The sequence below is a fragment of the Sorex araneus genome, chromosome 9 (genome assembly GCF_027595985.1).
Source record: "Sorex araneus isolate mSorAra2 chromosome 9, mSorAra2.pri, whole genome shotgun sequence".
NCBI classification, from domain to species: Eukaryota; Metazoa; Chordata; class Mammalia; order Eulipotyphla; family Soricidae; genus Sorex; species Sorex araneus.
Window position 1 is genome coordinate 9,796,268 of NC_073310.1, and position 26,055 is coordinate 9,822,322.

Below are 26,055 nucleotides of genomic sequence, written 5' to 3' on the forward strand. Positions count from 1 at the left end.
CAAGTAAATATGATGGATGCCCAGGAGTAAATATTATTCAGAGTCAATTAACTTCCATGTTTCAAAAGCATAACATCAACAGTTTTCCTGTGTCCAAATACAAAAAGGGGGGCCGGAGCGATAGCACAGCAGGTAAGGCGTTTGCCTTGCACTCGGCCGACCCGGGTTCGATCCCCGGCATCCCATATGGTCCCCCAAGCACCGCCAAGAGTAATTCCTGAGTGCAAAGCCAGGAGTAACCCCTGAGCATCGTTGGGTGTGACCCCAAAAAAAGCAAAAAAAAATAATAAAATAAATACAAAAAGGACATTGCTAAACCACGAAAAGGACATAAAAGGAAAGAGAAAAGCCAATATAGAGTATTAGTGCCTGATGGAATTGGGTGTGCTTCAGGAGCACTGTAGTGGGAGTAACTCAAGAAACCTAAGCTCCCTGAGGAAGGAGCAAGGACAAACCAATGTTATCCAACACCCACCATTGTTAAATTAAACACATACACACACATACACACACACACGATATCTAATTGGAGATGAGGGTGGAGCCATAGTCAGAAGTGCTCAGGAGCTATTCATGACTCTGTGCTCAGACCTGACCCCTGGGAGTGCTCGGGGGATTATGTGATGCTGGGGATTCAAGTTGGTATTAGGGGAGTCAAGGCAAGTGCCTTACTCCCCGCACTGTCTCTCCAGCTTAAGCTAATCTGAATTTAATAGGAAATTAAGTGTACTTTCTATCTTAAGGCAACAGTTTCCAATCTTTACTATCTGTGGACTGGCGCTGGCCCCAGCAGTTGAAAAGCACAGTTCTACACCACTTCCTTCTTGGACGCAAACTCCTCCACCCTCCAGGTTCCCAGTTTTTCATCTTGCTTTGTCTTTGACTAAAGATTCCAAGAAACAGAAATGGGGGAACTGAAGAGTGAGAGCGGAGGAGGAAAACTCCCAAAGGTCGTGGTCAACGTCGTCGCCGTCATAAAGGACCCCATCACCTAGTGCCAGATAGTGACCAGTACTGAGCCACGTTGAGGGGTTCGAGAGGCTGAACGACCCATCAAAGGCCACGGACCCTGCGGCACAGGAGCAGAAATTTAAATCTCCATCTGCCTTTGCCAAAATACTGCATCTCTTTCTGGAGTTCGTACAGGGGTCTTCTGGCTCCTGCCAAGCTCCCCCAACCCCCGCCCCCCACCCCCTTCTAGACAGGACACGCTGCCCATTGCATAGTCCCACCCTCCAAGTCACAGATGATTGGACCAGACAAAAGATTGATGGAAGCTGCACCAATCAGATTCTCTAATCTGGGAATTTTTCACTTTGGACTCAGACGCAGCCTCTAACTCTAGAGTTGAGGTCAGTAAAGCTCCGGGACCGGGAGCAGCCGCTGTAGCCCAGTTTTTAGGGGCTAGAGGAAGAGCTAACATGCAGATTAGGAAGAAGGGGACATGCAGATCTCAGTGGTCAGACCCTTCTGACAAGCCCCAGAGGTGGAACATCAAGTAGCTGAGCTTCCTTGCCACTAGATTACTTTATTCCCACCGCCCTCCCTGCCCCATCTCCCCTTGGATGAATGCGCTTGTGGTTCTGCCAGGATCCCTGAGTCAAATACCAGCGAGAAAGGATAAGAGCCATCCCAGGGGTGCTCGGATGAGATGGGGAGAGCGTGTTACAGGCAAATGCAAAGATCAGGCGGGGTCCTTGGGTTTCTGTGCAAGCAGCCTTGCCTGGCCAATTTAGAAAGACAGCAGAGGCTATGCAGAAGAGAGTGGGTAATGAGAGAAACAAATGTGCCAGGCTCTGGCTCCAAAATGAAAGACGCTTCATTAGGGGCTCTGCCTGCTTCTGAAAACACAGCACAGGGGCAGGGCCCGGACCTCTAGCTCTCCTGCTAACAAAAATAAAACAGCTCCGGCAAATCCCACTTCTTTTCTTCGCCCCTCTGTGAGCTGCGGTGTAAGACAACTCGAGAAAGAAATTAATGCCCGGACTCGGTGTCAGCCCTGCAGACAGCAGATCAAGGCTCAAAGACAAATTTTGCTCATTACAGTTCAGGGAGCTGGAACTGGGAGATGACAGCCAGCCGTGCCATCCCCTGCCTGCTCTGGGCACGTGCCACCGGGAATCAACCAGCCTGAGACCCACGCTGACTTCAGCCGCCCCTGGGGCTTGCCAGGAGCTGCCAGGAGATGGGTCGGGAGCCAGTGGCCCTTCTGGACCTTCTCAGTAGCCCCCGATCGGCATGCTGTGTCACCAAAATTCCAGGAGAGCTAGGGGGTGGGTCACCTACCGGCTCCTCCGTGGGGCTGTGGCAGTGCCCATTGGAGGGGGTTGGTGGAGAGAAGAATGCATTGGAAGGCAAGAGTGCCCCACAGTTAAACCCTGGCTCTCAATCTCTGTTCCTCTTATCCGATCTTTTAATTTCTTTCTTTTTTTTTTCTTTTTGGGTCACACCCGGCGATGCACAACAGGGGTTACTCCTGGCTCTGCACTCAGGAATTACCCCCTGGCAGTGCTCAGGGGACTATATGGGATGCGGGAATCGAACCTGGGTCAGCGGCGTGCAAGGCAAATGCGCTACCCGCTGTGCTATTTCTCTAGCCCCTTTTAATTTCTATTTTGAATGACACCCTGATTATCTTAGCCGTGGAGATAAGGTGTGTTGTGGGTTAATTCCCTCACAGGCACCCCTATGTGATCTGGGCTGGATTTGTCCCTGGCGCAGCATGCAGATTGCCCGCGTTTGGAGGGCGACTCTCGCGATTTACAGGAAAGTGCAGCTTAGATCGGTGACGATGCTGCACTGTGATATTCGGGAGCAGATGGCTTGTCTCCACCAAGTGTCCTGAAGGCTGGAATGGCCCATGGCCCCAGGTCCCGCATCCGGCACGCGTTTCTGTTCCCCGCCAGCAGGGGGCGCCAGCAATGTGTCAGCTCTCAGGTTGGGATTCAGCCAGGAGGAAGCCAAGACAGACACTGCGGTACCGTCTCCTTCCTAGACTAAGGGTCGCAAGTCCTGGCCCATCCCCCTTTAGAAGTCCCCTCTCCTGTTCTGGTCCAAGCTCTCTCACTCTGCCCCTTTTCTGTTGCAGCCCCACCCCCGACCCACCACTGCCCTATCCCTGAGGGGGCTCTTGACGTCCAGTCCACAGGGGTGTCCATAGACCTCCAACCACCACTCGTCCAGTTCCGACGGGACAGCCATCTCCTTCCATGGGGACAGACTTTGCTCCATTCTTTGCTCCCAACTCCTGGAAGGGAGGCTGGCACAGTGCAGCCACCAGCCCCGTCCACTCTGGAAAGTCAAGGTGGAGGGTACCACTGGGGGAGAAAGGCTGGTGTTGTGAGAGAGAGGTGAAAACATTTCTACGGGGAAGTCTCCACTGAGCTTCCCATCTTTCCTTCTCTCTCTCTGTCTCTCTGCCTCTGTCTCTGTCTCTATGTCTCTGTGTCTCTGTGTGTCTCTCAATCACATACACACGCGTGCATGCACACACACACATCCTCACACACAAACACACTCACAACACTCAAAGCTATATTGCTTGGGGCCAGAGCAATAGCACAGTGGGGAGGGCGTTTGCCTTACACACAGCCAACCCAGGTTCGATCCCCGGCATCCCATATGGTCCCCCAGCACCGCCAGGATTAATTCCTGAGTGCAGAGCCAGGAGTAACCCCTGAGCATCACCAGGTGTGACTTTACCCCCCTGCAAAAAAAAAAAAAGAAGAAGAAGAAGAAGAAGAAAACTATAAGAAAAAGCTTACATTTAAAAAAGCTTTATTCCTGCAGGCTAAGAAAACTACCAGTATCTGCTGGACAAGTTGCTTCTGATTAAAAACAAGTTTTTGTACGAGATACAAAAAACAAAAAAAAAATGAAGCCTTGGAGGGCCTGAAAAGTTCCTCTTTGTTCTCAGGAAAACTAAAATCACAGTTTCAGAAAAAAAGAAACCGAAAACACCTCTGGCTTGCATGGTTTGAACAAAACTCACATCTGTACCTATCAGCATTTGCTGGATTTTTCTGTAATGAGCTTATGGGAGGTTTCTCCTGCATGACTTTTTAATGATGAGGTTCTTTAAAGTCAGAAATGAAATTCACTTGTGTTACCAAAAAAAGGCAACTACTATACATTTAAAAAAAAAAAGCAAAATTCTCCTTGGACTTATCACTTCCTGTCCATCTCTTGTCACCAAAAGTAAATACTTTTCTACTATTCCCACATGGTTTTTTTTTTCCTATAGGGTGTGTGTGTGTGTGTGTGTGTGTGTGTGTGTGTGGATATTTGTCATTATATTTTGAAGATGTGTTTGTTTTCCACAAACAGAGTGCTACTACTTGTGTTATTTCATGACTTTCTAAAACTTTAAGCCTGTGGGGACTGAGGATATGAGTCAAATGGTGGAGCACAAACCTTGCATATGTGTGGCCCCAGGGAGCCATCCCTGGCACCGGCTGGTTCCCCACCCCCGCACCTCCAGTGTGACTCACAACCATTGTATCACTGTATCACTGTCATCCCATTGCTCATTGATTTGCTTGAGCGGGCACCAATAACGTCTCCATGGTGAGACTTGTTGTTACTGTGTTTGGAATATGGAATACGCCACGGGGAGCTTGCCAGGCTCTGCCGTGACTCACAACCATTAAAAAAAAAAATAGGAATGTGTCTTGTAGATCTTGGCATGGTGAAATCAGTACATTAAAATGTACCTTATTGAGAGAGAGAACAAAAGGGAATGCCCTGCCACAGAGGCGGGATGGGGTGGGGGGGATGGAATTGGGGGGTAGGAGGGATCGTGGGTTGATTGGTGGTGGAGAATGGGCACTGGTGGAGGGATGGGTTCTCAAACATTGTATGACAAAAACACAAGCGCGAAAATGTGTAAATCTGTGACTGTACCCTCACGGTGACTCTAATTAAAAAAGAAAAAAAAAAGAAAAGAAAGGGACCCGGACATAGAGAAAAAAATGTACCTTATTGTGCTTATCAACTACCTTGAATTCAGTAGTATCAACAAGCTATGGTTCACTTCCCTAAATTCCTACCAATGTATGTTCAGTTCAGCCCTAGTGCCCCATTATTCCATGCAGTATTGCAATCAAATCCTTGTGTGTTGCTTCCATAGCTCAATTAGACTGTGAGGAAGAGGAGATACCAATGGCTAAAAAGCAAAGGCTTTGGTTGTCACGTTTGTGAGAAGGCTCTCCTCTGGGCTGGGGATGTTCCTTCTGCCTCCAGGTCCTGCCTTCCACATTGAGTTGGGACTGTCTCCTACAGAGGCCCCCGGGACACTGGCCAGTGTGTCCTCAGCTTTCCCTTTGGCCCCCTCAATCAGCACGGAGCTATAGACTCGGATATCCCCCAGGCAAGGGGATGACCCGCCATGACCAAGTTGGATCCTCATGACTTGTGCTCTGGGGTTCGGAGCAAGAAGGGGGAGGTGTATTAGAAGGGATGGATTTTACTCATCCGAAAACACACACTGCAGGTCTGATGCTACCGAGTCCCCTTTTCTCCACGAAGTTATTCTGAATCTAGAGTTTAATTGTCGGCTGATACAATGCCCAGCAAGAGAGCCTCCTTATGTTCCGCCTTTACCTAACCACTGGTGAGATGGGACGACCATCTCTGTGTTCATTGTCCACTTGTCTTTGCCAGCAAGTCTCCGCATTTGCCGTTTGTCCTAGCAGACCACCGGCTGCGCGCTCACTGGGGTGCAGGAGTTAAAGGTAACTCCAAGAAGCGAGACGCACATAACAAGGAAACTCTACAAAGTCACTGAGAATGAAGAGTGCCTCGGTTGTCTCCCTTTTCACTTCCGGGGATTCTCAGGGGCTTTCCAAGCTGTTCTGAGAGCAGACAAACAGTTCTTTTCCTGGGGAAAGTTACAGGAAAGCGACTCCCAAACTACACACTTTGGGACCCAAGTGCCTGCGTCCACACAGAAGTACAATTTGGAAGCACCAGATCCAAGAATGGGACCTCTTGCAGCAAAAACAAAAAACAAAACAAAACAAAGGAACCCATAAAAATCAGAGTCACATATAGCTGTCCAGGTTTGCCAGCACAATTTGTTAAACATGCTTTCCTTGCTCCACTTCACATTTCTTGTTCCCTTATCAAAGATTAGATGATCACATAGTTGGGGTGGTGTGTCAGAATATTCAACCCTGTTCCATTGGTCTGCAGCTCTGCCTTTGTTCCAGTACCATGCTGTTTTAATTACTGCCACTTTGTAGTAGAGTTTGAAGTTGGGGAGGTTGATTCCTCCCATTTTCTTTTCCCCAAGAATTCATTTTGCTATTCATGGGGGCTTATTGTTCCATATGAATTTCAGGAGTGCTTGCTCCAAAACCTCGTGGACGCTATTGTGGCCACTCGACCTCATATCTCTTCATTCTCAGCAATAGAAAACAAATTATCAAATGCTTTCTTTCCAGCAGGTCTGACTTTGGGGAGGGGGGGACTCCAAACAATAATAGTGAGTTTTTTGTTGAAATATTAAATGTAATCAAAGTAAAGAGAAAGTAAAGTGAAATTTATCAGCTACACAGGTGGGGTGGGGGAGTGGGGGTGGGGGGAGGTTTGCTGTGGTTCTTGGTGGTGGAATATGTGCACTGGTGAAGGGATGGGTGTTCGAGCATTGTGTAACTGAGCATCGCCGGGTGTGACCCCAAAATAAAATCAAATTTAAAAGACATAGAATGGAAAGAGGCCGGGGGTGGTAAGCTGTGACTAGTCTAAGTCTAGAACCAAAGATTCCTGAGAACGAGGTCTACACACACACACACACACACACACACACACACACACACATACACACACACACACACACAACGTACGTACAGATACAGCAAACTGCTTTTTGTCCGAGGTGGTGGTTTTGCTCCTGTTAAGAGGACTGGAGCGATAGCATAGCGGGTAGGGCGTTTGCCTTGCACGTGGCTGACCTGGATTTGATTCCTCCATCCTTCACGGAGAGCCCGGCAAGCTACCAAGAGTAGCCCACCCACCCGGCAGAGCCTGGCAAGCTCCCCGTGGCATATTCGATATGCCAAAAACAGTAACAACAAGTCTCACAATGGAGACGTTACTGGTGCCCACTCCAGCAAATTGATGAACAACGGGACGATAGTGCTACTGGGCTACCATTGAGGTTGGAGGCTACATGGAAAATACCAGTGAGAGGCTGAAGATGCTTTTCTCTCCTCAGTAAGCATGAGCTGGCGGAACAGCTGCTCCTGTCACAGCTAGTGATGACCCAGGGAATGTTGACTTGGAGGCTGGAAAGTGCTTTTATGCCGTGGGATGGATACAAGTTTGGAGTCAGGAATCTTTTACTTTGTCCCGAGTCCTGAACTAATTATCCACCTGGGGTTTCCAAGCTCCTGTGGCGCTCTAGAGTGTGGGGGCGGGGCTGGGTTCTGCCCAGCACACCTCCCTCTGCATTCTCCTACTGAGCTCCCCACGGCAGCACACAGCTCTGCAACAGGACAGAGGCTTAAGTCAGAGCAGGGTCCCAGAAACGCTGGGATTCTTGTGCTTCCCAGCTCAGCTGCCCCACGCTCTCTGCGTTGTAAACGAAGCACAGCTTTTCAGAGAAGAGTGATCAAAAGAGAGCAACCTGGGTGAGCACGGGGGTTCAGACACGCGCCTTGCCTGCGGCCGGCCCTGGTTCGATCCCCAGCGCTGCATAAGGTCCCCGAGAGCACCACCAGAAGTGATCCCTGAGCACAGAACCAGGAGTGCAGCCTGAGCCCCATTCAGAGTAGCCTGAAAACATCACAGAAAAACAACGACCACAACAACCACAAAAAGAGGACAGTGAATCCTAAGAACAAAGTTCATCCTGTGGGCCCGAGAGATAGTACAGCAGTTACATGAGGTACTCACCTTGCACCTGGCCGACCCAGGTTCTATCCCCAGATCCACATCAGCACCCCTTCCCAAGCCCCCAAGAGTGATTCCTGAGTGCAGAGCCAGGAGTAAGTCCTGAGTACCATCAAGTGTGGCCCCCAAACAACAGCACAGTCCATCCTGCGGGGGTTCAGCAGTCAAAGATGCAGTGGCCCTCCCAAGCAGGGGCCCCGGGAAACCCTTAGTTTCCATTTCTCTCTGCAGACTCTCAGGTGTGGGTGAAATCTCAGGATTTCAGCTGCTCCCTGAAGTCTTTCTCGGAGCACTGCCTCCCGAGGGACCACAGCCAGATTCAAACCCTGTGCCATAGCTCCACGCACTCCTCCTTGAGCTCCGAGCAGAGGGAGACCCCCTGATCCAAGTTGGGCCAATCGGATTCTTCCCTGGGAACGTGGAGTAGAGTCTGATTAGTCTTGGCTAGGTTTGTCCTCTGCGAAGTGGCGATGGTCATCGTGGTAGGGTTGTGGGATTGTGACTAATGGAGGAGAAAACCTATACCCGACACAGGGCACGCGACAAACATCTCCCTAATAGCAGTGCTCAATAGATGTTTATTGGATGGATAAATCCATCCATCAGTCTATCAATCAATAAAATGGCATGGACTATAACCACCCATGCTATTTGAGGATGCTCCGTTACAGCAAGACATGGACTGCATTTCTCGTGCAAATATTCCCTCTTCGACACACCACTCGTTGCCTCCTAAATAAGTCAGGTTGCAGCTCCTACAGCCCGCGGCTTCATTTTGGGAGACGCAGGTGCCACATAAAAGTTTTGACTACATTTTACAGGTCATTAAACCTCTAGTTAAACAAACTCAGCCACGGGTGTTCGTTCAAATGAAACTTGGGTCAATTCAAAGATTGGGCTCAGAGTCTAGAAAGACGGTCTAAGTTTTTGTTTGAAAGGGTAGGTGAGGGATCTGTATACTCAGCAGCGCCAGAGAATTCCACGCATCATTCTCATTTTATAGTTCCGGAGTCATTCTCTCTCCTCCTCGTGATTCTTCACTCTGCTTTCACTCCTTCCAAATTGTATTTATTTTATCTTAGTCACCACCTACACCCTAGACTCAAAGCTGTACATACTGGAGATTTGTACTTGCATTAAGCTGGGAGGATGTTTGGATATTTTTTTTAAATCATAACTATAATAAATGACTTTTAAAATGTACCTTGAGTAAACTTGGACAGGATTCATCAACCCACCTTCAGAGGGAAAGTCATGGGGAAATTTTTCCAATACAGGTGTTTGCCAGCGGGCAGGTTTCATGGGAGAGAAATTCCAGCATGCTCCTCTCTAGGATAGTCTTGGGCAAGGGATCCAGCAAGGAAATTATATTCATTTACAGAACTTGTCTCAGTGATGCGGGCAGGATGGCAAAGGGTCAGGCGCCTTTTCTGCTCTGGTAGGGCCGCTGTGAACACCCCTTACCAGGCATTAATGAGCTGCCTTCAGCAGGTGAGACTTAGCATGGAAAAAAAAACACAAAAACATGTTCAGTAGCCCTAGAATATTCTGTTTGTTTGTTTTTAGACCATACCCAGCTGTGCTTAGGGCTTTCTCCTGGCTCTGTACTCAGGAATCACTTCTGACGGTGCTAAGGGGATGCCAGGGATCAAACCTGGGTGCAATTCGAGTGCCCTACCCTCTGGTCTATTTATCCCACCCCCAGTCCTAAGTATTTTGAGTGTAAAGATTTTGGGGGGGCCGGGGCTGGAGCAATAGCACAGCGGGTAGGGCGTTTGCGTACGCGGATGACCCAGGTTCAATTCCCAGCATCACATATGGTCCCCTGAGCACCACCAGGGGTGATTCCTGAGTGCAGAGCCAGGAGTAACTCCTGTGCATTGCCGGGTGTGACCCAAAAAACAAAACAAAACAAAACAAAACAAAAAAAGATTTTTGGGGGCCCCAGGTCCTGGGACAATGGCAAATCCTTAAGTGGCCTTCAGAAAATATTTATTGAATTAGTAATATACCTTACACATGAGCGCGCATGCGCCACACACACACACACACACACACACAAACACACACACACATAATGACGGGTACAATTCAAGGACTGCTCGTGTGCCAGCTGCTCTGCCTCATTGGGTCTAATGGTCATGACTATCTCACAGAGAGGATGTGATGACGAGCACGTTTGCCTTGTTAGAACCCAGAGGCTCAGCGGGGTGGAGGCAAGGCCTGTCCCAGGAAGTCCTTCCTACTACCTCCCTCGGGAAGCAGAAGACTGAAGGTGTGGAACCTGTATATGTCTGATGCTAAACACGTGTCCACATCCTGACTCCCATCTCCGTCATTGCTCCATACTCACTCCTCCCTCTTTAGTTCTCTCTGTCTTTCTGCCTGCCATGAGGAACACGAGGGACAGTTTCACGGGGAAGGGGAGACCTTGCATTGGGCACCTCCCACCCACTCCAGCTTCTTCCAGGCATCTCCAAAGCATACTAGCACTCTGTCCCCAGAGTAGGTGGCCTCCTGGATGCATAAAGAACAGTCATTCTCCGGGTGACCAAGGCTTGGCCATGACCACAGGGCCAACTGGTTTCCCCAAGACACATTGGGAAGTGCCTGGATCCTTGGGATCCTTTTCATCTTTGCATATATTCTGCCACTTCCCCACTATCGCATATCCTAGTAAATAATATCACCTCCTCCATCTTCCATTATCCGTTCCACAGAAGCCAACCCCAAAATGCTGACTGCTTCCTTACAAGACACGATCAATTGATCTCCACACTCACAACTGGTCTGGACTGGTGGTGATGGAAGTAGGGGGTGGAGGGTGGAGCATACAGGGGACAGGTGCAGCAACACAATAATGTGATTGCATGGGTTCATTCTTCCAAAAAAAAGAGAAGCATGCCCCTTGTGCTGTAGGAACAAAGAGGCAACATTCACTTGGCCAGTGAGGGAGAGTTAGTTAAGGAAGAAGGCTAACGCACTTCAGAAGCCTTCTCAGGGGTGGTGATGCTATTAGTTGGATCTCAAAAGATAAGCAGAGTTTTCCGGGGGGGGGGAGAAGAGAGAAAATTCACCCCTTGCAAGATATAATAATGTGGTCCAGAGAACACACATGTTTCAATGGTAGAGTGAGAGAAGTGCAAGTGCAGGGGGCATGGGGGTAGGGGTAATCAGTGAACATCCAGGTGATACTGTCACGGAAGGCTCTGTAGAGTACCCTGGCTTGTCAGGACTTGGCTTTGAGGTCAACGGGGAGCTACTGAAGGGTTTTGAATGGCAGAGTGGCAGTAGGGTTTGTCTTATAGAAAGGTGGCATGTTCTGGGCAGGAGATAGGTGGTTAGGATGCAAGCCTGGCATGTGTCAACCTGCGTTCAATTGCTAGCACCTCATGGTCCCTTGAGCATCACAGGGTGTGGCCCTTGAGGTCCCCAGAACCACCAGGATGGCCCGTGTCACCCCCAGCACTGCAGGGCCTGGGCAGCACAGTGTCCTCAGACCACTGCATTGAAACACTAGCCTGGGTGCTTGAGGACCATTAGCGGGGGCAGTGAGCACCTCCTGAGCATCACCAGATGTGGCCCTCACCTTCCCCCACCCCGCCACCAGTTAAAAGTAATCCCTCTCCTTCAAAGATAATCTGGAACTTGAAGATTCAGAGGTAAAAGCCTTACTATTCTCCTCCAGAAAGGCCCCTGACCAGAAGTTGAAGACAGGGAGGAAAGGCAGGGCAAGAGGTGGGCATCAGTCTCCTCGGCCCCCTTCACACCATCACTCCCTGGTGTCCTTGCCTTGAGTCACAGGGCTTGTCCCTGGGCATCCTCAATAGGCACACGGTTCCCCTTGAGTGTGGCCAGAGCAGAAGGTCACCATAGGGAGATGGGTGGGGTGTTATCTGACCTAAAGCACACCTAAAGTGTTCTCCCACACATTTCACCATGGGCACGGCTCAAATAACATGGAAAGGAGCACACACGGAAAGGAAGAGAGAGACCTAGTGTCTCAGCATCTCCCATAGGCCCAATAATTTGGCAGTGGAATTGGCCCATGGGTACATAGGTGCCCAGTCCTGTTGAGTTTCTAAGCTGTTGGCAGTTAGTGAAAATTCAATCTTCCCTTCCCCGTTCGTCAACTTACATGGCTATAGTCACCTGTTGGAAAGTTGAATTTTCTTTGGAACATCGGTAAAGCAATTCCATCTTTTCAGTAATTGGGATTATATAAATATTCAACCATTGCATTTCTCTGTTTATAGAGCATCAAAGTGCAAAGCACACTATAAAACTTCCAATTAATCCTTGTAATGCTCTGGTGTCATAAGCAAAGGGCAGATAATAACCCTATTTCACCCAGGGACCAACGGCCACTCTCATTCAGTGACTTGCCCGTGGTCATGTGGCAGGCCACCTGTGTTTTACACCTTCATTAACAGCACTTCTTTTTAATTATAGCAATTACATTAACCACCAGCATTTATTGAGAGACCCCATAAACCCAGCTCTGTCCTGAGAACTTGACAAACACGAGCACAGTGAACCTCTATCGTCATCCTGTGAAGTAAGCTGGGGACATCAAGAAACCAGAGCTCAGAAAGATGCTGTATTCGCCAGAAACTCCGGCTGGATGTCAGATCTATGTCTTTCCGAAGCTCATACTCTTGGACCCCTGTTGCTTGTTGGTTGGGAGGTGAAGACTTTGTCTTCTTGCCCTGAGCCTTCTCCTGCTTTAGTACATGACCTTAGAAAATTGTTTAGCCTCTCTGGGTCTTGGGTGGTCTATCTCTGGGTAGTGGACCTGGAAAAGAAAAGAGAAGCCAGCTGCTGTTTGGATCTGAAAGCCACCTCCACCGCTCACCTGCCTCAGACATATTCCTGCAATGTCAGGAAGCCTCTGGGTGACCCATTCATGCAGTGGAATCAGTAACTGTCTCTCCCACAGCCGCCCACTGGAGTGCAGTGAGTTACGCGTGGAACATGCCTCCTGTGGCACCAAGCCCTCCACCTATGATGCTGACTCTGGTCCTTCAAGTGATGGATGGGTCATGCTGGGTACTCTCCCAGCTCTGATAAATCTCCCGTGATTCCAAAATGAACGCTCTCCTGTGGATTTGGGATTGACCACAGAGAAAGAGTAGCACTCTCCTCAAACCAAGCGTGGGACTATCTGGGCAAATTTTTTTTTGAAAGGTATCCACAAGACCGGGGTCAAAAGCCTTTGAGTAAATCCAAGGAAACTAAAAGCAATTCCAAGTGACCTCAGCAAAAGAGAAGATCATTTCTGGTCAGTGACAAACTCCAGATGTAAATCCATCATCAGAAATAGTTAGATCCAGTGGCTGTGGCCTCCGTCCCCTGGTAGCTATGACCAAACTGGTGGCCACGACAACTCTCAAGAGCTGCCTGGAATACTGCCCACCTTTCTTCTTCCTCTTCTTTTATCTTTCTGTTGGCTCCTAACCCTTGAAAACTCCCATTGGACTCAAAAGTCATCTCCTTCGCCCCAGCGCCTCACCCCTACACCACATGGCATCACAGTCCTCTAACTGCTGACCACAGACTCCGCAAAGCTTTGGGAAGGGTCAAGTAGCCTTGCTCTGGGTCAACACCCCACTAGATAAATTGTCTTTGAGTGAGAAAAAGTACAGTGTTTTCGGGACAAGGGGAATAACTCATGACAAGCCGACCGAGGCAGGGAAGCAAGGAGCCAGCACAGAATGTGAGAGGGAGGTGATAAGGACCTAGAGATGCTGAGAGACACCCCCCCCACACACACACACACAGATGGAGCAATCAAGTCGGCAAGAACGAGGCAAATGGGGTGCCCTGGAATCTTAGCATGAAGGTGGACCTCCCCCTCCAGCCCAGCAAGCTCTCCCCTCTCTAACTCCAGCCCCCGAGGGTACACCCAGGTAGTTTCAAGGAAACTTAGTCATGCTGGCACCAAATCCTGGGATCTGTAAACAAATGCTCCTTTGGCCTCACATGAGCTTTACATCACCTCCCTGTACTGTACATGTTGCGGAGTTTTCTCAGCTATTTGGCCCAGGAAAGCCTGACAGAGAGGATCTGACCCACCCAGGGCCTCTATGTCTGTCCATTCCGGAGAAGGACACCCCCCGCCAACACACACACATACACACACACACTTGGCCCAGGCTTCCCCATTGAAAGGACTAAGCAACTCAGGATTGGTAGATTTTGCGCTCCAGGCTGCCAGACAGTTTCTTCAGGTACCACATGTGCTAAGGAGGAGAAGGAATGGGGGGGTTCACTGTTTGAAACAGGCCTGAACCCCAGTTCCTTCAGTGACATGATACTAAGTATTGACGATGGTGCCTTCTCATCTTGCCTTGTTATTGATTTGGTCAGAAGTAATTAAGGAGATAATTCTTACTCAATTACATTTCCCCGAATTTCCTGAGGTTGCTAACTCTGCTCCCCAGTTGTATTTCCTTCTCCAAATTAATTTTGTCTTGACTCCAAAATGAGAAGAGAGATTATGGGCTCGTGTGTGTGTGTGTGTGTGTGTGTGTGAAGATGTGTGTGAGAGTATGTGTGTGTGTGAGGATGTGTGTGTGAAAGTATGTGTGTGTGAGGATGTGTGTGGGAGAGTATGTGTGTGTGAGGATGTGTGTGAGGATGTGTGTATAAGGATGTGTGAGAGTATGTGTGTGTGTGTAAGGATGTGTGTGTGAGGATGTGTGTGTGAGGATGTGTGTGTGAGAATGTGTGTGAGGATGTGAGGATGTATGTGTGAGAGTATGTGTGTGTGAGGATATGTGTGTGAAAGTGTGTGTGGGAGAGTATGTGTGTGTGAGGATGTGTGTGAGAGTATGTGTGTGTGAGGATGTGTGTAAGGATGTGTGTGAGAGGATGTGTGAGAGTATGTGTGAGGATGTGTGTAAGAATGTGTGTAAGGATGTGTGTGAGAGGATGTGTGAGAGTATATGTGTGAGGATGTGTGTAAGGATGTGTGTGAGAGGATGTGTGTGAGGATGTGTGTGAGGGTGTGTGTGTGAGGATGTGTGTGTGAGAGGATGTGTATGTGAGGATGTGTGTGAGAGTGTGTGTGTGCGGATGTGTATGTGAGGATGTGTGTGAGAGGATGTGTGTGTGAGGATGTGTGTAAGGATGTGTGTGTGAGGATGTGTGTAAGGATGTGTGTATGAGGATGTGTGTGAGGATGTGTGTGTGAGAGGATGTGTGTGTGGATGTGTGTGTGAGAGGATGTGTGTGTGAGGATGTGTGTGAGGATGTGTGTGAGAGGATGTGTGTGTGTGAGAATGTGTGTGAGAGTATGTGTGAGTGTATGTGTGTGTTTTCATGGAAACAGAGGGGTTCTGTATTTTCATTCTGACTAGGCCCATCAAATTTTAATTTTTGAGTAAGACAAAGGATACACAGGCATTTCTAAAGACAGCCTGGGAAAGTCAAAAAGAAGGAGCCCTTCCCCCTGCTCCTTCTCCCCACTTCCCCTCCATCCCAGACAGCCACCCCCAGCATTTATTCCTTCGTTGCTTCCAATGGGCCGTGTCTCCCAACTGTCTGTTCTACCTCCATTTCTCGGTTTATGCATTGATGGCTTTCTGTGATGAAAAATGAAGTTCTGTCTTCTCAGCACCATACACACTCCCCACCCCCAACGCCTCTATCCCCGACAAATTCCCATTAACCCAAAGTTTCTCCAGCATTCACCCGGGCTCAGGGCAGGGAGGTTGCTCCATGAAATCCTGCCAGGGGTGAAACTTTGCCAGGGGCTGGTCACTGCACATTCACCCACACTCAGAGCATGTGGCCCACCGTGAGTGAACCTGCGGGCAAACTCTGGGCTCTGGGTGATAAGGATGCGCCAGCAGAATCACAACAGCCGTCTACCTGGTGGGAGCAAGGTGGGCATGGGCAGAAGTAGGTGCAGAGGGTATCACCAAAATCTCAGCACCTTCAGCTCATTTAGTAATGAACCTAAACATCCCTCAAAGAATAAGAAAATCTTTTCAGTCGTGACTACGCTACACTTGTATTTCCTGCCCCATCCAATGGAGAGGTTCTTGGGGCCTTGACTTCGAGATGGGCGCTGGGGCAGGGACCCGGTGGGCGGTGGGAGCTGGTTACACAGCTTGCATGCACTGCGCCGATCTGGAGGAAGGAGCAGATCCTTGCACAGTTCCCAGCTGACGCCTCCTAACTGTTTCATGCATCCATCGTCTCTGAGCCTGAGTCAGACCCTGCACCTTCTGAAGCCCCACATTTCTATTCTCAGCTTCGCCATCTCCCCGACACATGTCTGAGAGGGAAATAGTAAGGATTGAGATGCCCGGGGCGCCGAGATACAGACCAAAGGGATTAGGTTGGGCCTCACTGGAGTCAAGACAAGGTAGGACCGTTGGAGCTGTTTCTGTGGGGTTGTTACAGTCACAGATAAATCCAGGAGCAATCAGCCGCTTCTTCCCAAACCAGGCCTCCGCCAAACTCTTTTTCAGAGCCAGCTAGTGAATAAGTATATCTTTGCAGGCACTCCAGTTTCTGTTGCCTCGAGACCCCTCTGCCTCGGACGCCCCAATACAGACAGCGCCCATATATATATATGTATATATATATATATATATACATATATATATATGCAACCAACAGGGCTGTGGTGTGTGCCAATAAAACTTTATTGACAAAAGCAGGCATGGTTTTCCCAAGCTCCGGGATACTCACTTCCTGTCGTCTGGTCCTTGACCTCCTGGCTTTCCCTTCTCTACCCTTCTGCTGGCCCCTTCTCTCCTCCCTCTCTCCCTCTCTGGGGTGGTCCCCATCTTGCATCCCCCACCTCACCACCCTGACACTCAGTCCGGCACCTCTAGACCTTCCTCTGGAATTCCACCTTCACCTCATCTGGCATCTCTAGCCTACCCCCTTGGTCCCGTTTCCAGTCCCAAAGACTCTAGAGCTTGGGATCCTCTGGGCTGTAACCTTGCTCTACACCCTCAATAGTCCACTCGCTCCCAGATATCTTGTTGATGTGAGGGAATCAGGGTACAGCCAACCCCATCATTGGAGGGAAAAAGAATCCTTGTAATAGAAAAAAAAAAAACTCTGTACTCTGTGTGTGTGTGTATGTGTGTGTGTGTTTGCTTTTCAAGTTTATCTAAAAGGGTCGATCTCTTCAGGGAGGGGAATGAATAAATGACTTCAGGAAATCATACCTTTGAACTGTAGACTTTCGCATGAGATGTCAAACCCTTTGAAAATATTTCCCATTAAAAAACAATTTTAATGAAATTAAATCTCGGTGCTTTGCCTTCTGTCCTTAGAGCGTGTCCTTGCTTTGTGAAAACAGCTTGCAAGCAGTTGTACCAGCTTCAGACGTGTTTCCTCCGGCTGGGTTGAGGGTGTCAGGAGACCCTTCCCTGTTGGCCCCTTTCTCTCCCGTAGACTACACTCCAGTTCTTTGTGGTTCTCTCTGCCGGAGACATTTTCCCCTCCACCTCTCACGTCTTGCTCAGCTTGAGCCTTGGCCAGTGACCACCCGGCTTTGTACCAGCACTTGAACACATGGTGCTGAAACTGTCCGATCACTGTCTCCCCCACTAGGCTGGGACTCAGTGGGGGGCGGGTGATGTCATTTTCGGCATCACCTCCTGGTCAGTTCTAACTTACAACATGTTTGCTCTGAGAGCTATGAAGCTGTTCTTGCTCCGCCCCTTCCTCCATGGAGCGACCCCCCCTAGATGGAGGCAGAGAATCCATGTCAACCACAACCTAAGCTCCCTCCAGTGGGACTGCTGGTCCCCACCAGCACCCCCCCTCCCCCGCCTCTTGCTGTCACTGCAGGCTTCTGCTCCAGGAACTCTGCTTTTGCTTCTCCCGTGGGAAATGGGGTGAGAGTGTCTCGAGAACCTTTCCCTGTGGCCCTTGAGGCTACCTGGCCCTAGGGCAATATGACAGGTGGGGGGGTCCTAGGGTGACTCCTGATTTCCTTTCTCCAGGAGGAGCTGCCAAAGACTCTGTATCACGGTCAAGAAAGGGAAGTGAATGAGAGGATGAGAAGTAGCAGCAGGAACCCCACGGCCCCCCATGCTGGCTGCTCCTTCTATTCCCCCACTTCTCCGCCAGGTGACCTTGAGCACTTGGTTTAACCTGAGACTCGGTTCCTGTTACAAAATGGGGGTCATCCTACTGACAACCCCTAACTTTGGGGGACTGGTGTCTCTCCCAAGTGGAGCTCAGGAGGCCCCAGGGCCTCTGCTCTTGTGATTCTCATCCAACTGGGGCAGTGGTGGGGTGTGATGGCCCAAGGATACGGTATTGCTCAGGTTCTGTGGCACCAGGGATGACTCGGGTCACCCAAGAGGTGCTGGGGGGGAGGTCTGGAGCCGGGGGACCATGCAGTGCCTGGGAGCAAATTGCAGTCAAATCTCTCTGGCCGACAACCCTTAACTTTCAGAGTCATCGTGGGGGATTTCATGGGCAAAGGCAGGCAGAGACCATGTTGCCTTCTCCCCGGGATGGGGCAGACATTGCCAATCAATCCCCAAGCACTCTCTCTGCTGAGATCAGGGAGCCCCAGACCCGCTCCCAAGACTCAGAGTCAAACCTGTCTCTTCCCTCTGTTGAGCACATGCCCAGATGTGGGAAGGTGCTGGTAATGGGGTTGCTGTCACAAAAATACAAGTTCCATGGGCCAGGCAGGCATCACCACCCCCCCCTGCCCGCAGCCTGTTTTCCCGACGTTGCCAACTCATGGACGGGGTTCCCGTTGGCGACTGGTGCCCAACTGCTGGACAGCCGTCCCCTCATCTCTAGCCTTTCCAAAGAGCTTATGAAATTAATGTTTTTGATTTTAATATATATGTATATGTATATTTTAACAGCGCCAACAGTGCATTGGCTGTTGGCACGGCAGCTCAATCACGGGGCTGATGGGGGCTAATTGATGCTGGCAGCCAATTTCCATTTCAATCGAGAGTGAGGGGAGGGAGGCAGACAAAGAGATGGAAGGAAAGCGGACCTTGATGGGAAGCGGTGGCATCTAGCGCCACCTACTGTTACCTCGCCGCCCCACCACTGTGGCTGGCACTCACCTTTGGCCTTTCTTCAGCAGGATGGTCACCGTCTTCTCTTTGGCTTATAATCTACGAGCCCGTTTTGTGACGACTCCAGAGAAATAGGTTCTGGTGACCAAGCAGAGGAGCATATTTAGTTCACCGAGTCCCAAGTACCAAATATACCTCTTAGCCGCCTCACGTGTCAGGGATCGGGACACCCTCCCCTCAGGGACCCCGTGGAAGCGCTGATGTCCAAGAAAGGGACTTGTAGGTGAAGGAGCCGAGACCCCTCCTGTGGCCACATCCCCTCGGGCCCCCAACCCCGCCTCCGCATCTGGTCTTTCAACCAACACTGCCGCGCTGTTTGCCCGCCTTGGGGTCTGACTCACACCTTCACCACCCCCTTGAGTCCCTCTCCAGGAAAGCCAACACCTCGTGTCCGTCTGCCTGGAAGAGTACACAGCACCACAGGGAGGAAGATCTGTGAAAATGGTGCTATAAAAGTGCTTGTTTTTCCTTCCCGGATGTCAGTCCCGCCCAGACACACCTCCCCCAGGCAGCCACCCAGCCCACCCGGATTGATCACTCTGCCTTTCTTGGCTGCCACCATCCATCTGCTCCCCGAACCCTTTCAGAATCTGTCTTCACACTTATCTTCCTTGCTGCTGCCTTCTGAGGAAACAGGGGAGGGCTGAAGAAACAAGGAAGGGGACCGTGTTGTTTTTCTTACGGACAGAAAGGTGGGGAAGGGCTGCATTTTCTGGAGACTTCGTGGTCGAGGACCCCAGGTTTTTAATACAAGAGAACTGGGGTGTCAGTGCGCAGCAGAAGAACAGGCAACAGGAAGTGTGAGGCCAATATGGTGATCACAGGGTTGACGAGGAGGAGTTTCCCGCAGGGAAGGAGGCAGGCAAGTCCCAAGATGTTCGGAAAACCTGCAGGGCAAGGCCCAGAAAGAGCCCAGGGTTCCATGTGAATCTGAAGCCGGGGAACACGCTGATGTCTCCGATCCAAGGCAGAGGGGCTCCTCCAGCTCCTCCTGGGGGTGGATCTGACTTCCGTCCGACTCAGCCTTCAACTGATGAGATGCGGCCCACCACATTTAGAACACCCACTTCTGCTCTGTTCAGGCTATGATATGAACTTAAACGTTGGGCTGGAGAGAGAGCACAGGAGTTAAGACAACACTGTGATTCTATCCCCAGCACCACGGGTGCCCTGAGCATCACTGGGTGCAGTCCTGAAGGCTCCCAAGGCACCGATGTGTCTGGTCATGGGGGCCCAGCACTGCTGGGGCAGAACCCCTGGCACCACAGGGAGGGAGCTACCCCATCTCCTTGGGCATTGCAGCAAGGCCAGACGGCCTTGTTGACTGAGAATTCCCGAGCCTACCCCACCCCCAGGCCAGCCAAGCACTGCCTGAAAAGCCTCCCCTGCTTCCAATAAATGAAGTAAAATTGAAATTTTGGCCTAGAGGGAGAGCACAACAGGTGAGAATGCCTGCGTTGCATCCAGGAGTCCCCGGGTACTAACCCCTGCACTACATGGTCCCGTCGAATACAGCCAGGTGTGATTCCTGAGCACTGAGCTGTAAGTGGCCCCTGAACAATGCCTTGTGTGGCCCCAAACAAAATTTGAATGTCAATTTCTTGCTTTTTTTTTTTAGTGGTAATTTTTTTGGGGGGAGGATGCAGGTTTTGAACCACACTGAGCAAAGCTCAAAGACTGTTCCTGGTTTTGCATTCAGGGATCACTCACTCCTGGTAGTGCCCAGGGAACCTATATATGGTGTAAGATGGAAACGGAGTCGCCTTCATGCAGGGTAGGGTGGTCTCTCCTGAATGGAATAGACCTCACAGAAACCCCCAGAGTAGCGTTCGCCCAAATATCTGAGCAGTCCAGCCAAGTTAAGTTAACACAGAAGTTAACCATCACCCGTGGGCCTGGTGTGGCTCTCCCCAGCCAGCAGGTGATCTTTAACCCCCTTCTTCTGCAAAATGGGTTTGCTAGGAACTATGGTCAACAAGTAGAAGCAAAAGGAGGTGGATGATGTAAAATGCCATGCAGCGATTTCCCAACCGTCCTTCCCTCCAGGAGACCCAATACTCACCACCCCCCTCACACACACCCCACCTTCCTATGTCAACTCATTAAAACCACCCAGCGTGGCGAGCAAGCTTCCTGGACGCGGCTGTGCCCATTTGCCAATAGAGGCTCCACCGGGAACCTCTACGCTATTTTGTTCATTACAGTTTCTCCACGATGAGTCTGCAATGGGGTAACCATCTCGCCTGCTCCTCCTTGGTGCTCTTTTTCCAATGGCCTCCCCCTCCTCACTCCCCCCCCCCCCCGCCCCTCACCACTTGACGGAGCATCCCAGCTGTTCCCCTGACGTCTGTATCAGCCCAAGTACATTCGGCAAGAATTCATTTCCATCTTAATCTGATTCTAGGAAGTAGATCATATTTTAGGGAATAACAAAGATGGGTTTGGAGCATTCTTTCATAAAGACAGAGAACAACAGATAGACCGAAAAGATTGGTTTTCCGGTCGTGACCTTTAGCAAATCATTCTGACTTTCTGCCGTATAAAAACTTTTATGACAAAGCCTTAACCCAATTCAGTGGGCATGCTTTGGGGATGGCGGCTGTAAATTAATAGCTAGTGACTGTTCTCTCATATTTCGTCCCCGGCTTGCAAAATGAGGGGTGGGAAGGAAAGGAAGGAGGGAGGGAGGGAGGGAAGCAGAATCATGGGGAAGGACACACACTTTGAAGTCCCTTGCATGAGGGTTAGATCCCAGGCTCAGTCCCTTAATAAACACATCATGGTACCTTTGAAATCTTGCCTTATTGCAGGCGCTGGAGCGATAGTACAGCGGGGAGGGCGTTTGCCTTGCATGCAGCTAACCCAGGTTTGATTCTCAGCATCCCATATGGTCCCCTGAGCATTGCCAGGAGTAATTCCTGAGTGCAAGGCCAGGAGTAACCCCTGTGCATAGCTGGGTGTGACCCCCCCCCCCAAAAAAAACTTGCCTTATTCCTCAATGCAATGGAAACCATCATAATAGGGTGAAGGCTAAATGGAATCACATCTTTGAAATAAATGCACACTTATTGTTCTTATAAGGGATACAGCACACAGCTGTACGAGAGCGTGACTAGAGGCCCAGAAGGACTTCACTTCATGGACAGGAAGACTGACTGAGGAGGTGATATATACTAAGCTGACCATTACTCAACTTCCGTTCTGTGAAGGTGGGGAGAGACGGGGCATCTGCAGAGGAAATTTTTGTGAGGTTCTTTTGTTAATTGAATGACAGTGAAATACACAGTTACACTGGGCTTCAGTCATACAATGTTCCAACACCTGTCCCTTCACCTGTGCACAACTGCACATTTCTGACCACCAATGTCCCCAGTTTCCCACCTGCATACACCCACCCGACCTCTATGGCAGGCACTTGTCTTTTTTTTAATTTTTAAAATGTTATTGAATCACTGTGAGATAGTTACAAGCTTTCATGTTTGGGTTGCAATCTCACAATGATCAAACACCCATCCCTCCACCAGTGCACATTCCCCACCACCAATATCCCGGGTATATCCCCCTTTTCCCACCCTCCCCCTGCCTCTATGGCAGACAATATTCCCCATACTCTCTCTCTACTTTGGGGCATTATAGCTTGCAACACAGACACTGAGAGGTCATCATGTTTGGTCCATTATCTACTTTCGGCATGCATCTCCAATCCCAACTGGTTCCTCCAGCCGTCATTTTCTTAGTGATCCCTTCTCTATTCCATTTGCCTTCTCCTTTTCGTTCATGAAGCAGGCTTCCAGATATGGGGCAATCCCCCTGGCCCTTGTGTCTACGGTCCTTGGGTGTCAGCCTCATGTAATGCTACCCTACACTCCACAAATGAGTATGGCAGGCACTTTTCTTCTCTCTCTCCACCCCCTTTATCCTTCTGCAATACTGTACAACCCTTTACTTACTTTCAAACTCAGTTCCTGTCCAAAATGATCATTTCCAACTATTATTGTCATGATGGTCCCTTCTCTATGCTAACTGCCCTTCACTCCCCAGCCACTCTTGTGGCAAGTTTGCAACCACTAACCAGTCCTCCTGGCCCCTGTTTTCCCCAGCCTTGGATAGTAGTCTTATACTATATGATTTTTTTATCCCACAAATGAATGCAGTCATTCTATATCTATCCCTCTCCTTCTGACTTATTTCACTCAGCATGAGTCCATCCATTTAGAAGCAAATTTCATGACTTCGTTTTTTTTCTTAACAGCTACATAGTATTCCATTGTGTAGACGTACCATAGTTTCTTTATCCAGTCATGTTTGCGGAGGAAATATTTGAAGCTGCCAAAAGTTGGTTCATGAGGTCAGAAAAAAAAGAAACCAACTCTATATCAAAATATAAGGGGCACTCATGGAGAAGCTGCAGAAAGTTCTCCCAAAAATTCCATTTAGATCATTAGTGAAGGTGGTGACACTGCTTAGAAGATATTCAATGCAGGCAAAACAGTCTTCTTTGGGGAGATCCATCTGGAACTTTCATAGCAACAGAAGAGAATCCCTTGCCTAGCTGCAAAACCTCCATGGGTGGAGTGACTCCTTGCTAGGTCTAATGCAGGTGGTGCCTTACACTGAAACAAGTGTTCATTTACCATTTAGAAAATCCTCGGGCGTCTTGAGAATTATTCTAAATCATCTTGGCCTGTGCTCTGTAAATGGGATACAAATCCCGGACAACCACACATCTGTTTACAACATAGTTTGCTATTTTAAGTCTGCTGTTGGCAGAGACTAGGGAACGGGGTGAAGTGGGGCGAGGGGAAGCCATTCTTTTCTAAATATGATGGCTCGTTGACAAGGCACCTGGTCACCCGATACCTACTAAGAGATGAATGCTGTTTTCATGCCTGATAATACCACATCCATTCAGCAGCTCGTGGATTGAAGAGTCATTCAACTTTAAATTCTTATTCTTTAAGAAATACATTTTCTTAAATAGATAGCGGCGCATCCACAGTGACTCTTTGGTGTATCTGGACAAAGTCAGGTGAAGATATGAAAAGCACTCACTGTTCTAGATGCCATTAAGAACATTTGTGACTCAGGGTCAGAAAGAGATGGTGCATTGAGTAAGGGTCTCACCTTGCACGTGGCTGACCCAGGTCTGAACCATGTCAGGAATAAGCCATGAGCACCATCACGTGTGGTCCCAAAACAAAGAGAGAACATTGCTGTTTCATAGGAGGTCCAACAATCAACATGAATGGGAGTTTGGGAGATTCTGATTCCAAGTCTGGTGCATCACTTTAAGAGGTTCGAGGGGCCGGAGCGATAGCACAGTGGGTAGGGCGTTTGCCTTGCATGCGGCCGACCCGGGTTCGATCCCCGGCATCCCATATAGTCCCCCAAGCACCGCCAGGAGTAATTCCTGAGTGTAAAGCCAGGAGTAACCTGGTGTGACCCAAAAAGCAAAAAAAAAAAAAAAGAAAAGAAAAAAAAAGAGGTTCGAGTACCATGGAGCGTGTTATACAAATGTGGCGGAAACAGCAAGAGAAATAGAATTAGAAGTGGAGCCCACAGATGTAGTTGGATTGGCGCCGTCTCACGAGCAAACTTGAATGCAAACTTGGAATTGCTTCCAATGAGTGAGCAATGGAAAGTGATTTGTGAAGACAGAATCTTCCCCTGGTGGGGAAGATTGTTGGAACGACAAGGCTTTCAACATGGATGACGTCAATTGAGTGAACAGGGACTGTAAGGGTCAGCTCTAATTCTAAAAGAAGTTCTACAGTGGGGAAAATAATGTTATTCAATGGCTTCACCTGCTACAGGAAGCAAAACTCCCTGAAAGCAGAAGCCCGCTGATGCGCAAGCAAGCTTCACGATTAATCTTATTTGCAGAAACGGTTTCCGTCACCACCCTGCAGTTGCCACCATCTGCAGCATCAACGCCAAGACAAGGCCCTCCTCCAGCAAAACAATGTTAAGAATAGCTAGAGCTCAGCTGGTGGTTAGCAGTCTCTAGCAATCGAGTGTCTTTTCATTTAGGTGGTAGGTTGACTGTTTTCTTTGTTAAACACGGTGCTACTTTAGACTGAAGTACGGTATAAATGCGACACTCTGTGGCAGGGGATTTGCCCCACCCAGGTTGCTCCGGAGATACTCCTGGTTCTGTGTGCAGGAGTGATCCCTGGCAGTGCTGGGGGACCATAAGCGGCCCATGGAATAGAACTGGGGTCAGCGGCATGCAAGGCAAGTACTTCAACCTCTGTATTATCTGTCTGTAAATATCACCTGTCGGGGGCTGGAGCAATAGCACAGTGGGTAGGGCATTTGCCTTGCATGCAGCCGACCCGGGTTCGATTCCCAGCATCCCATATGGTCCCCTGAGCACCGCCAGGGGTAATTCCTGAGTGCAGAGCCAGGAGTAACCCCTGTGCATCGCCGGGTGTGACCCAAAAAGCAAAAAAAAAAAAATCACCTGTCGGGGGTTTTGGAGGGACACACCCTATGGTGCTCAGGACTTACTCCCGGCTCTGCATTCAAGGATCACTCTTGGTGGGCTCAGAGGACCGTATATGGTGTTGGGGGTAATACCCAGGTCAGCCTCGTGCAAGGCAAATGCTCTCTCTGCTGTACCATCGCATAAATAATCGTTTCTTTTTTTCACATCAGACGGGCAATGTAACAGACGCATAACAAGACTTAAGGAGGCACATGTCACACAAATGTGTGAACACCCAGTCATGCTTACGAACCGGAAAAAATATTCTGGCCCCATAAATATCGTTTTATTATGCACTGGGAAACCAAAAAAAAAGTTTTGCAAGGCTCTTCTAATTGCAATATTGGCTCCAGAGCCTCTGGCGTGGACCCCAAAATCACTCTGAGGCGCGCCTGTAATCAGTATCAATGGGGCATCAGTTTGCTTCTCGGCAAAGAGAAAAGGACCTAACCATGGTGGGGCTAAGGACACGCAAGGTCTAAAGCAAGGGGAAGGAAGTGGTCTACGACCAGCTAGAATCACAGCAGTTCCTAGGAAAGAGGCTGAAGAAGTCGGCGGGTTGCAGAGCTCCTGAAAACAGGGAGTGAAAAATAA

At 49.5% G+C, this 26,055-nt stretch overlaps 1 protein-coding gene and 1 non-coding gene across 2 annotated transcripts in view; one reads left to right on the plus strand and one right to left on the minus strand.

Moving 5' to 3' along the window:
• CCDC60 (coiled-coil domain containing 60) overlaps positions 1 to 26,055 on the plus strand; it is a 166,361-nt gene that overhangs the window by 36,206 nt on the left and 104,100 nt on the right.
• On the minus strand, positions 25,626 to 25,724 carry LOC129399046 (small nucleolar RNA U13). Its single transcript, XR_008626890.1, has one exon. It is a non-coding gene; the product is annotated as a small nucleolar RNA U13 (small nucleolar RNA).